General features: G+C 45.7%; 1 long non-coding RNA gene across 6 annotated transcripts; it reads left to right on the forward strand.

Moving 5' to 3' along the window:
• The first annotated feature begins 3862 nt into the window (after positions 1 to 3862).
• Positions 3863 to 5331, forward strand: LOC127907415 (uncharacterized). 6 transcript variants are annotated; one of them, XR_008064374.1, is made up of 4 exons: positions 3863 to 3907; positions 4030 to 4639; positions 4822 to 5126; positions 5188 to 5274. It is a non-coding gene; the product is annotated as an uncharacterized LOC127907415 (long non-coding RNA). The 6 variants fall into 6 exon arrangements; XR_008064373.1 differs by lacking the exon at positions 3863 to 3907 and adding an exon at positions 4700 to 4760 and having other exon boundaries at positions 3994 to 4639; XR_008064378.1 differs by lacking the exon at positions 3863 to 3907 and adding an exon at positions 4700 to 4760 and having other exon boundaries at positions 3994 to 4639; positions 4944 to 5126.
• The last annotated feature ends 4845 nt before the right edge of the window (positions 5332 to 10176 follow it).

Consider the following 10176-nt stretch of genomic DNA (forward strand, 5'->3'; position numbering starts at 1 on the left):
ACCACTAGGCTACCTGTCACCCCCACTCTAACCGCCCCACCACTAGGCTACCTGCCACCCCCAGTCTAACCGCCCCACCACTAGGCTAACTGCCACCCCTGCTCTCACCGCCCCACCACTCGGCTACCTGCCACCCCCACTCTAACCGCCCCACCACTAGGCTACCTGCCGTTAGTTATGATACGATAACACTACTGGTTGATGACTTTTTACAAATCCAAATATGTTTCAAACATAGATTCATCATACCAATACGTTGACAAATTATATTGAAGCAACGTTGATTCAACCAGTTTGTTCCCAATGAGGGATTGTTTGACTGGGCAAGGCTCTACACTTGCATAAACAAACAACAGTGAGTGTTTAATTAACACAGAGAACTAACTCATGCCTCAACTAAACAGCTTGTTTTGTTTGATTATAGGGGGAGTCATGCTCTCATCCTGTTACTTTATGAACTTGAGAAACCAGACAACCAGCAGAGAGGTGGTTTTAAAGAGGTTCCTACTGCACAGTCAGAGCTGCTACTCTGATGGAGAGGAGCCTTAAAGCAGGTCGCCCATTAAGCCTGACTCTAAGAGCACAAATCAATGCACATTAACAGGTTAAAAGAGGGCGGCAAGGGGGTTACATTTATGTCCCACAATGCAATATTATTGACTTGGGTCTCCTGTTCTGTTTGTAAGAGAGGGAGAGTGCTTAAGAGAACTCTGTATTGATGGGCTTGCTCTCTCTCAGGAAGGAAGCACTTTGTAGCCTCTAGCCTCTCTTATGAACTGCACATTTTCCATCATAATGTAACAGACAAAGATGTGAGTGTGTTTCGGGGATGCAGTAAGTAAGAATGAAGAAAAAAGAGGTAAAGAGTGGTGTCCTTACTGAGACTGAATGGCTCTGGATGAAAATGTGGCGTACAAAAAAACAACAACAAAAAATACCATCTGGTTGCAAGAACATTCAGAGGGAAAGCATAAAATGAAAAGCCATACTTGAATTGACGAGATCAATGCAGGTGCTTCCCATGAGGCCTGGTCAGGTAAATGGCCCAACTGAACTGCAGGGAAAGGTGAGAACAATGATGTTAAATACTATTATAAGGGGTTACTGGTTAGGTTTAGGAGTTAGGTTAAGGTTAAGGTTAGGGGTTACAATTAGGGTTAGAATTAGGTTTATGTTAAGGGTTAAGGTTTAGGGTTACATGTTAGAGAAAATACATTTTTGTGTGTGTGTATGCCGGGAGGTGGACAGGCAGCAGACAGAGCGAGGTGGCCTGCAAGGCCTCACCTCTCCACTGGAGTGGTAAATCAGCCATCAGCCATGTGATGTGCCCACTACCCTCTGCTCAGCCCACTGAGACATGACCCGCCCTACCCTATCCCCTCCGCATCACATCCCTCCCTCTCCCCAACGGAGCTTTGATATCCCTACTCGCTCGGCTGCTCAGGCAATGGGAGGGGGCACACCCGCAGCAGCATTCCTATAAAGCAGTGGAACGAAGCAGCTGAACATATCCCATCATGCAACAAAAGCCCAGGAGACACGCTGGCCTTTGTGAGCAGACAGGCATGCTGTTCTGTTCACCCCTCAGCCGCTCAGCCCTTCGGCCCGATAGCATTGGGTCATCAGCTGAACCCAGCTCTGACCTGGTGGTAGCCAACAACTGCTTCCTGTCTGCTAGCATTACTGCAGCCAGCAGTGAGGCTAAGCCGTTCACACTACGGGGCCAGGCCAGGGCACACTGACCTGCACAGGGAAGGGGTGACTACCTATGGCCTGGTCCAGTATGGATCCCTACTAGACAAAACAAAGGCAGGATCTCCTCAAGATAAAACAAGTTTGGTAACAAGGGGTAGTTGGTGGGTGGAGTCAAGATGGATATAAACAGTTTCAATTGAAGGAAGAGGTCAGAATGGACCAGTATGAACATGGGAACATCATTCAAACCTAGCAAAAGATAAGCACATTTCCCATTAGACAGAGGCCCATTTCTTAAAGGCTATAGCAATGAGATGAGTAATATAAATATAGTACCACTGACAGAGAGTAGCAGTCTTCTAACTGTCCGTGGATCTGACCACCCCTCTAAAGGTTAACGGTGTCCGTTGGCAGTGTCTCTGTCTGTGCTGTCTGTATTAGTGGTGTCAGAGTTAGCGGTGTCAGATTTAGCGATGTCAGAATTTGTCTGTGACATCAGTCAACAGCAACACACTGGGGTGTAACTATAGAATATTAGAGGCTCAGGAGCAGAGCAGGCATCATGTTATAGAGTAGCGCTGCACTGCCTTGCCTCCATCACCTCCTGCCATGGGTTACAATAAGCACCAGCACAAACACACACAGCCTCAGCCTCCGTGCGGTCCTCTGGGAGCCTCACACTGTTGCACTGGTACACAATGAGCTTGCATCACTCCACACATAGCAGAGCTGGAACAGACCAAACCTCTGTCAGGAAGGCAGAGGGATTAAGAATTTTACTTCTTCCAAGGAGGGTTGAAACTATCCTCACGTGATTAACAGCTGGCGTTAAGTATGAAGTTTATAGACATTTATTTATGTGCTGGATTCTTGATATTGCTCACTCTAATATATCTACTGCTATACACATCATTCTTAGTGATCTTGCGTAAATTCATCCGGTGTATATACTGTACATAAAGATTGCATTTGGATTACCATTACAGTGCTATTCGGGTTGTTAACCTCTAAAAGTCTAAGCCATTTTTGGCTGCTTTTCCTTCACTCTGCAGTCCAAACTCATCCCAAACCATCTCAATTGGGTTGAGGTCGGGTGTTTGTGGAGGACAGGTCATCTGATGCAGCTCTCCATTACTCTCCTTCTTGGTCAAATAGCCCTAACACAGCCTGGAGGTGTGTTGGGTCATTGTCCTGTTGAAAAACAAATTATAGTCCCACTAAGGTCAAACCAGATGGGATGGCTTTTCACTGCAGAATGCTGTGGTAGCCATGCTGGTTAAGTGTGCCTTGAATTCTAAATAAGTCACTGACAGTGTCACCAGCAAACCATCCCCACATCACACCTCCTCCTCCATGCTTCACGGTGGGAACAACAAATGCAGAGATCATCCGCTCACCTCTGCGTCTCACAAAGACATGGCGGTTGGAACCACAAATTTCAACTTTGGACTCATCAGACCAAAGGACAGATTTCCACCAGTCTAATGTCCATTGCTCGTGTTTCTCGGCCCAAGCAAGTCTCTTCTTATTATTGGTGTACTTTGGTAGTGGTTTCTTTGCAGCAATTCGACCACGAAGGCCTGATTCAAACAGTCTCCTCTGAACAGTTGATAATGAAATGTGTTTGTTATTTGAACTCTGTAAAGCATTTGTATGGTCTGCAATCTGAGATGCAGTTCACTCTAATGAATTTATCCTCTGCAGCAGAGGTAACTCTGGATCTTCCTTTCCTGTGGCGGTCCTCATGAGAGCCAGTTTCATCATCGCGTTTGATGGTTTTTGCAACTGCACTTGAAGAAACTTTGAAAGTTCTTGAAAATTTCCGGATTGACTGACCTTCTTGTCTTAAAGTAATGATGGGCTGTAATTTCTCTTTGCTTATTTGAACTGTTCTTGCCATCATATGGACTTGGTCTTTTACCAAATATGGCTATATTCTGTATACCCCCCTCTACCTTGTCACAACATGACCGATAGGCTCAAATGCATTATTTAAGCTGTTCTTGTCATAATATGGACTTGGTCTTTTACCAAATTAGGTGTCAGAGTTCTCCAAGAACAGTGGGTTTGGAGTCAGAAGCAGAGAGCAGAAAGTTCGAATAAATGTATATTTGTTATTACTGGAAAAAATGGTCACGCCAAAAACACAAGGTGCATAAACTGACCGGCCCATACACAGGACCCAAAACTGTCTGGAGAAACAAAACACAAGGTGCATAAACTGACCGGCCCATACACAGGACCCAAAACTGTCTGGAGAAACAAAACACAAGGAGCATTAACTGACCGGCCCATACACAGGACCAAAAACTGTCTGGAGAAACAAAACACAAGGTGCATTAACTGACCGGCCCATACACAGGACCCAAAACTGTCTGGAGAAACAAAACACAAGGTGCATTAACTGACCGGCCCATACACAGGACCCAAAACTGTCTGGAGAAACAAAACACAAGGTGCATTAACTGACCGGCCCATACACAGGACCCAAAACTGTCTGGAGAAACAAAACACAAGGTGCATTAACTGACCGGCCCATACACAGGACCCAAAACTGTCTGGAGAAACAAAACACAAGGTGCATTAACTGACCGGCCCATACACAGGACCCAAAACTGTCTGGAGAAACAAAACACAAGGTGCATTAACTGACCGGCCCATACACAGGACCCAAAACTGTCTGGAGAAACAAAACACAAGGTGCATTAACTGACCGGCCCATACACAGGACCCAAAACTGTCTGGAGAAACAAAACACAAGGTGCATTAACTGACCGGCCCATACACAGGACCCAAAACTGTCTGGAGAAACAAAACACAAGGTGCATTAACTGACCGGCCCATACACAGGACCCAAAACTGTCTGGAGAAACAAAACACAAGGTGCATTAACTGACCGGCCCATACACAGGACCCAAAACTGTCTGGAGAAACAAAACACAAGGTGCATTAACTGACCGCCCATACACAGGACCCAAAACTGTCTGGAGAAACAAAACACAAGGTGCATTAACTGACCGGCCCATACACAGGACCCAAAACTGTCTGGAGAAACAAAACACAAGGTGCATTAACTGACCTGCCCATACACAGGACCCAAAACTGTCTGGAGAAACAAAACACAAGGTGCATTAACTGACCGGCCCATACACAGGACCCAAAACTGTCTGGAGAAACAAAACACAAGGCGCATTAACTGACCGGCCCATACACAGGACCCAAAACTGTCTGGAGAAACAAAACACAAGGTGCATTAACTGACCGGCCCATACACAGGACCCAAAACTGTCTGGAGAAACAAAACACAAGGTGCATTAACTGACCGGCCCATACACAGGACCCAAAACTGTCTGGAGAAACAAAACACAAGGTGCATTAACTGACCGGCCCATACACAGGACCCAAAACTGTCTGGAGAAACAAAACACAAGGTGCATTAACTGACCTGCCCATACACAGGACCCAAAACTGTCTGGAGAAACAAAACACAAGGTGCATTAACTGACCGGCCCATACACAGGACCCAAAACTGTCTGGAGAAACAAAACACAAGGCGCATTAACTGACCGGCCCATACACAGGACCCAAAACTGTCCGGAAAAATAAAATACAAACGAAAATCCACAAACTAACAGCATAGCAATCCCACACAAACCTAGACGGGCCAGACAGGCTTAAATAGGCAATAGTCAAGAAATAGTCAAGAAACACAAAAAGGAACAGATGCATCTAATAAGACCAAACAAACAGAAAAGGAAAAAGGGATCGGTGGCGGCTAGTAGACCGGCCGTAGACTTGATTTGTTTAAAGCTGTTTTGGTTACTACATGATTCCATATGTGTCATTTCATAGCTTGATGTCTTCACTATTATTCTACAATGTAGAAAATAGTACAAATAAGGAAATGAATGACTGGTACTGTTTATATTTTTTTGACACATATTTACCCCCATATTTTGGTGGGGCACAAAACTACAGTACCTCCATACTTCCATTGGTTTGTATAGGTTACCTTCAGACGTGTCCTGTGACACTTGTGGGGGTCATAGAGCAAAGCGGAGAACACCATGGCGTTTATAAGAATCTCTCCCCCTAGAGTGCGTCATAGTAGTTTGTAAGCAAACTGTTTGGAGGCTACAGATGTTTCCGTGAGAAGACCGATTTTTCGGATGTCTCATGGCCTGACAAACACAGCTGTAGCTCGGCCACCTTCCACTGCAGATGCAGAAGGCCGACATAGAGAAATCTACCACATCTGCCTATCTTCAACGAATAGATTTAAAAACTGATAGATTATTTGTGTACTTGCTTGACTTTTTACAGCATTGTTAGGAGCAAGTAAGATAAGCATTCCGCTATAACATCTGCTAAACTGTGAACGCGACCAATAAACATAGATTTTTTTGTGTGTGTGGGGGGTGGGAGGGGTAACCCAGAATCTGCACCAATGTGTCTGAGGAAACACAGTTCAATTGATGGCCGAATTCAGCTTCCAGGCGCCCGGCCCACCACACGTCAGTAGAGCGCGTTGGGCAAAGTAAAGCCCCCCGACAGAAGAGAGATGTATTCACTTCCCTCCAGCCAAATGTATCAGTGGCCTGACCAAGGGGGAGATCCAATAGGAACTGCAGCACTTACTTAGTCAATGCATGTCAGAAGTGACCCCTTAAATGGTGCTAATTGGATGTGATGCAAAATGCTAATGAAAATAAAAATCTAATTATAACTTCCTCATTGGGCCATGGTGAAATCATTAAAAACGGTAGAAAATGCCTCATCTCCAAGCCATTGGGCAGCCCTTAAACACAGATACCATGTTCATTCCTATTCCTATTCTTACTGCACTCCCATAGCATAAACAGCTCATTTGAATTGGTGTGCTGCCAAGTGAGTCACAACAATATTGTGAATCAAGCTGTTGTTTGTAAGTGGGCAGCAGGGTGATGCTGGCTTCGTGACTCTCTTATCAGAAGCAGTGTTGTGTACTGACCTGACCCTCTGCTTAGATAGTGTAAGGATTTTGAGAGGCGGGGAGAAGACTTCAAACCCAAGCAGGCAGGCAGGCAGGCAGGCAGGCAGGCAGGCAGGCAGGCAGGCAGGCAGGCAGGCACATAGCCGGGGGTGAAACAACAGCAGAAGGAAGCAATGAGTCTGTGACAGCCTGCACATATCATCTGATCAAGGCTACAGCAATTTACTGGCAATAAGAGAAGATTTCACAGCAAACACCAAATGCTTTGTTTTCAAAATTACCATCATTTTCTTTCTGTGAAGATATATACTTATTTAATTTTATTAGTGCCTCTGTGCGTTTAGTAACCGAGACTTGCTTTTCATTGTCGCGGTGTTGCTCTTGTATTATTCCATATACAGTGCTTAGTGACATGTTGGCTCATGTAATTACTATGTAGAATGTGAAGTCTACACAATATTCAGCTAATTAAGAGAGTCACAGCAGTATAGAGCTCAGCCTAGATCAAACGGGGTTGTGTTCATATGGGAAACAGAGAGAGGGTTAGTCTTCCGACCACTGGTATATCATAATCCCTGTTCCTTCATCCTGATTAAAACACTGCAACAGGAGCCCTGGTGTGGTGTTGCTGACTGTCTGCGGAGAGGCAAGCCACCTCTTCTTCATGGAGAAATATCACCACTCTCTCATTAGCAAAGGGGGTTTAATTTGGAATATATCTCAGAGCACTTTGAGGGAAGCAGTCGTATTTACATTTAAAAGATCCGGAGTGGTCGACTGAAGCTAAGTAGCTACCTCTCTCCTTTAATTGCTAGCTTCAGTTGTCCATGAATGCATTCACTTTGTTACTCGCTCTCATTACTATCCAGCAGCCACAGCCAGCTCTCTCTCTCTCTCTCTCTCTCTCTCTCTCTCTCTCTCTCTCTCTCTCTCTCTCTCTCTCTCTCTCTCTCTCTCTCTCTCTCTCTCTCTCTCTCTCTCTCTCTCTCTCTCTCTCTCTCTCTCTCTCTCTCTCTCTCTCTCTCTCTCTCTCTCTCTCTCTCTCTCTCTCTCTCTCTCTCTCTCTCTCTCTCTCTCTCTCTCTCTCTCTCTCTCTCTCTCTCTCTCTTGCCAACTTCCCCCTCCAGAGCCCCCTACCTCCCTCTCAGTCAGAGCAGGACCACAACAGTCTGCCTGAGGAGTTAGTTCTCCCAGTGGCCAAGAGACACAAACAATCAAGAGGGATTACAGCCTAATCCTGTTTGGACTTTCATCCAGCACACATATTTAAATGAGAAAACCTCTGGAGCATGGAATTCTAAAAGGACGTGTTCTAGAAAGATATTGGCACGATTTGTAAACAGAGCTGAGGATGAGATTACACATTTTACATGACAAAAGAGGACAAGAAACTTGACAAGAGATTTATAAGAGCCATGAAATGTCTGCAACTCAGTAGGTATTCAAGAGTTTTTCAGGAGTTTCAGGATTTTTTTTGTGGGAAGATGCCTTGACAGAAAGTTAGACACACATGCCTCCATGAAAACAATGTAAGACAAATCAGGTTTTAGTATTTGAACAGTAGAAGTCCAAGGAACAAGTATGTTTCCTTGGTGTTGTGCTGCAGCTGCAGGGAGTAATGGAGTGGTGTCTCTCTGTATTGGTCATGTAATGCCCCCAGGTCCCAGATGGGACAATCCCACTGCAATACAATCACATCACAGGAATGCCTGGCCTTGTTTCCCTCAGGGTCACCACACTAACACATTACACTGTCACTGTCTCCCGGTTACGACTCACACCTGGCCCACAATCTATGTCATACATGACGTACATACTGTATACTTATTAGGCAATATTGTATGTATTGTGTGTGTGGTTGGTCAGGCAAATAACAATGCCTTGCTCTCTGGACTATATTAGAAGCATGGTTCTAGCTCAGATTAACTGATACACCCAGCACATTACATATGTATCACACAGGGCAGTCGACAATGTCACAAACCCAGACGATTATATACTTACTGAATGACAGTCTGTGTACAAACATCTGTCTGTCAGAAAAAGCCAACTGAAGAGAGACAGTCATGTCTATGCCTGCTGAGGCTGAAACACTGTGCCATGTCATTGTTCTTACATGTCCCTCTCTCTCTCTCTCTCTCTCTCTCTCTCTCTCTCTCTCTCTCTCTCTCTCTCTCTCTCTCTCTCTCTCTTCTTCCGCTTCTCTCCTCTCCTCTCCTCTCCTCTCCTCTCCTCTCCTCTCATCTCCTCTCCTCTTTTCTTCTCTCCTCTCATCTCCTCTCATCTCTTCTCCTCTATACTGACAGCTGGGATCCATCCTGCCCTGTGTCCAGCCGTCAGCCAGATCTCCTTTGAAAGGAGGTGATGGAGGCGAGGCTTTAAAACTTTACGGCCAAAGCTCTAGTACCACATGGCGTTTCAGTATCACCGCTGCTAGCGGGACCACCGATTTATGGCTCATGACATATTTAATTTGTAACCAAACACTTCCCCTTCCCCTCGTCCGCCTCAGAACTCTGGAAAACGTCTTGTTTTCTCAGGTCAGGGGTTAAACAAAGGAAACACTGTGCTGGCTAGAAGAAGGGGGCAGAGCTGGAGGTGTCATGGCCACCGCCTCCTCTCAGGCCGACACAGGGCAGACTGAGGGACACGCTAGGGTCAGAGGTTTAGCTGTGATATCCGGCAGGGGGCCAGGCTGTTACAGAAGCCAGTAAAAGACAGGGAGCAGATACAATCTTCACTGATCCCCGCTGCATCTCATATGATGACATGTTCACATTACAGGCTGGATTATCTTACCCCTCTCTCCACAATATGTCCACTTGGTTGTTGGGCATGACATCTTTACAGCCCCATTGGTCATAAACCCCAAGGGGCAGTCCCCAAACACTGTTACACGCCCCACTGGCTCCTCCACTCTGAGCGGCTGTGTATAAACATATATGTTTATTTAGTGTGAACGTCCCGTGGCGCCTGCTGCTCGTCTCTCCTTCATAAAGCCATGTCGCCCTGAGGAGGGAGTCTCCTATAGGAAGAATCACACAGGATTTACTGGCTGTCATAAAGGCCTGGTCCTCAGTCAGTCCCAGCACGTTGGCAAGAGAGAGAGAGAGAGAGAGAGAGAGAGAGAGAGAGAGAGAGAGAGGAAAATAGAGAGATAGAGGGAGGGAGCGAGAGAGAGAGAGAGAGAGACCTCGGCCTAAACATCAGCACCACAGGTAACTTCCACAAAGCTGTGAACGATCTGAGAGACAAGGCAAGAAGGGCATTCTATGCCATCAAAAGGAACATCAAATTCAACATACCAATTGGGATCTGGCTAAAAATACTTGAATCAGTTATAGATAGAACCCATTGCACTTTATGGTTGTGAGGTCTGGGGTCCGCTCACCAACCAAGAATTCACAAAATGGGACAAACACCAAATTGAGACTATGCATGCAGAATTCTGCAAAAATATCCTCGGTGTACAACGTAGAACACCAAATAATGCAAGCAGAGCAGAATTA

The sequence above is a fragment of the Oncorhynchus keta genome, chromosome 14 (assembly GCF_023373465.1).
Source record: "Oncorhynchus keta strain PuntledgeMale-10-30-2019 chromosome 14, Oket_V2, whole genome shotgun sequence".
Taxonomy (NCBI): Eukaryota; Metazoa; Chordata; class Actinopteri; order Salmoniformes; family Salmonidae; genus Oncorhynchus; species Oncorhynchus keta.